Here is a 2,500-nt window from a genome sequence, read left to right as displayed (position 1 = left end):
ACCCTCCTGAACACTACATTTCCCAACGGCGGAACTCCGCGGGATTCAGTGCTGGGCTAATTCCTGTTCGCTCGCCGCTACTAAGGAAATCCTGGTTAGTTTCTTTTCCTCCGCTTAGTAATATGCTTAAATTCAGCGGGTAATCTCGCCTACTCTGAGGTCGTCGGAACGTGAAAAAAAATTTTTTCAGAGCTTCCCCCCCCGAAAGCATTTTGCGAAACGTGTACAGAGCAACACAAAAAAAAAAAAAAATAAAAAAAACACAAAAAACCCTTAAAGCAAAAAAAAAACCGTTTATCGCGCCTCACCAATATATCTTTTATAAAATTCGATATCCTCTCCAAATATAGATCTTCGAAACACTCGCAAGACGATTACAATCGGTATAACTTTAACGTCCGTCCGAAAAGTACTTTCGGGGACTAGACGACCGATTGATCTCGTGCGGTTTCGCTATTCGATCATTTGAAGAGAACAAAAAGATATATGGGGCGACCGACAAACGGTTTTCCGTAGAACCAGACTCGCGATTGCGTTGACACACACACATCATAGCCACACCAATAGAAGAGTTTTAGGACGGTAACCCGGGTGGGGTGTTCTTTACTCAGAATATGTGCAACATCGGATCTATATAGCCATCGATACAATTCGTACACAAATGTGTCGTACGAAGAGAGAGACTTTTTTTCCTCTGGCAACATAACGGTAAGAGACATCCTTCCACACTCATAGGTTCCACTCCCTGGGGCTATGATATATATATACATATAAATTCAAATTCGAAGCAACGGTCACAATTCTACTCTATATTTTTGCGGGTTATGTGTTCTTTCGTTCAATTTCTTTCATGCGTTCGTTCGATCTCTGTACACAGTCTTCACATAGGACAGACTCGTGTAGTACGCTTTCGTGGGTTAAACCCATCTCGTTTCATTTCAGGCGACGTCGGGAGCGCGTTGAAAATGTACCAGTGAAATCTCGATAGTTCTACGAATACGAATCGTCCCGAAAAAGATTTTGTCACCGCTTCGAAGCGGTGTTTCAGACGGGCGGACGTATATAAAACATATACGACACACGACACCGCCTTCCACACTCACGCTAGTTCGAACACGATTTCCATCTCTCTCGAAGACTGTTAGACGTACGTAAAATTTCTCAATATTCATAGGACCGCGACAAACGCCGACGAAGCGCCCACCATTCGCTCGTACGTATATAGGCAACAAGTGCCATCAACGCAAGCAGTTTATAAGTACGTAAACGACCCTCAGCCAGGCGTGGTCCAGGAATTGTATCCGTGGACCGCAATGTGCGTTCGAAATGTCGATGTTCATGTGTCCTGCAGTTCACACGTTGACGCGCAATTAGCTGCGTTCTTCATCGACCCACGAGCCAAGTGATCCACCGTTCAGGGTAATTTTTCCCTTTTATTCTCTCATATATATATAATGTGTATTTGCTATCCACCACATTTTTGTGTTATATTTCGGAACAAGCCGATACCCGAAGAGCTCCAACCAGCGCGCGAAGGAGATTCGGGAGTCGTCGTACAACGACATAATTGTCCCTTAAAGAACGAGATATTTCCGTCGAAACCATATATATATGTACGAGCAAATCCAAAACCACTGTTTTCTTGCAAGTTCGACGGTCGGAGCGAATAGAACATTGAAAAGCCTTCTATCGAAGAAACACAGAGAGTATATCACCTCCAAAAACGACGGGGATATGGATATTCAAACTGGACAATTATCAACCCGATACTGGATTCGAAAAGTTTCTCTCTCCTTTCGTCGTTATTTACACCGGACGGACTCACGGCCGGCTCTAGCTGGGTGTCATATATATATACGTCCCACGCTCATGCTGCCACTAGCGCGCAACAGAGTAGGGTGTCAATGACAACGACACAGCATTGAAACGAGCTACACAAGCCGGTCTCTCTTGATACCAATGTAAACGAGCATTAAGTTATCTTCAGACTGCCCGATATTTTCGTCCTTTGGACTTTCCCAACGATTCCTTTTTTTCTTTTTTTTTTTTACACCACAGCGAAGACTTGAGGAAGCGTGATTAGCACGCTCGCATCCCTCCCTGTCCTACTACAACTGTGTGTGTGTGTGTGTAAAGAAAGAAAAAAGAATACATTGGCTTTCTCTCTATCGAGAAGATGGCCTACGCAACGCAGATCAAAGGCCTAATACGTGTAATATAATACGCGTCTGGCCGTGTATAAATCACGCACGAATGATCTGGTCGGGCCCAACTCTTCTCGTACGCTTATTTTTCCGTGTTGAGGCACTATCATAAAATCACACAAACCCCAACACGTGTGTGTCTTGGAAGGAAGATGGCCTACGCAACGCAGATCAAAGGCCTAATACGTGTAGTACACACGTCTGCCGTGTAAATCACGCACGAATGATCTGGTCGGGCCCAACTCTTCTCCACCACACCACATCCCAACTTTGTACATTTTTATATATTTTTGTGC

At 44.3% G+C, this 2,500-nt stretch overlaps 1 non-coding gene and 1 pseudogene across 1 annotated transcript; both read right to left on the bottom strand.

The window, feature by feature from the left end:
* The window catches only part of LOC143263718 (large subunit ribosomal RNA), an 8,373-nt pseudogene extending 8,210 nt beyond the window's left edge, over positions 1–163 (bottom strand).
* A 1,104-nt stretch (positions 164–1,267) lies between these two features.
* Positions 1,268–1,422, bottom strand: LOC143263719 (5.8S ribosomal RNA). Its single transcript, XR_013037072.1, has one exon. It is a non-coding gene; the product is annotated as a 5.8S ribosomal RNA (ribosomal RNA).
* Between the last annotated feature and the right edge of the window lie 1,078 nt (positions 1,423–2,500).

The sequence above is a fragment of the Megalopta genalis genome, unplaced genomic scaffold (genome assembly GCF_051020955.1).
Source record: "Megalopta genalis isolate 19385.01 unplaced genomic scaffold, iyMegGena1_principal scaffold1231, whole genome shotgun sequence".
In the NCBI taxonomy this organism is placed as follows: Eukaryota; Metazoa; Arthropoda; class Insecta; order Hymenoptera; family Halictidae; genus Megalopta; species Megalopta genalis.
The sequence above is the reverse complement of the archived record's forward strand: the minus strand, read 5'-3'. Positions and strand labels throughout refer to the sequence as shown.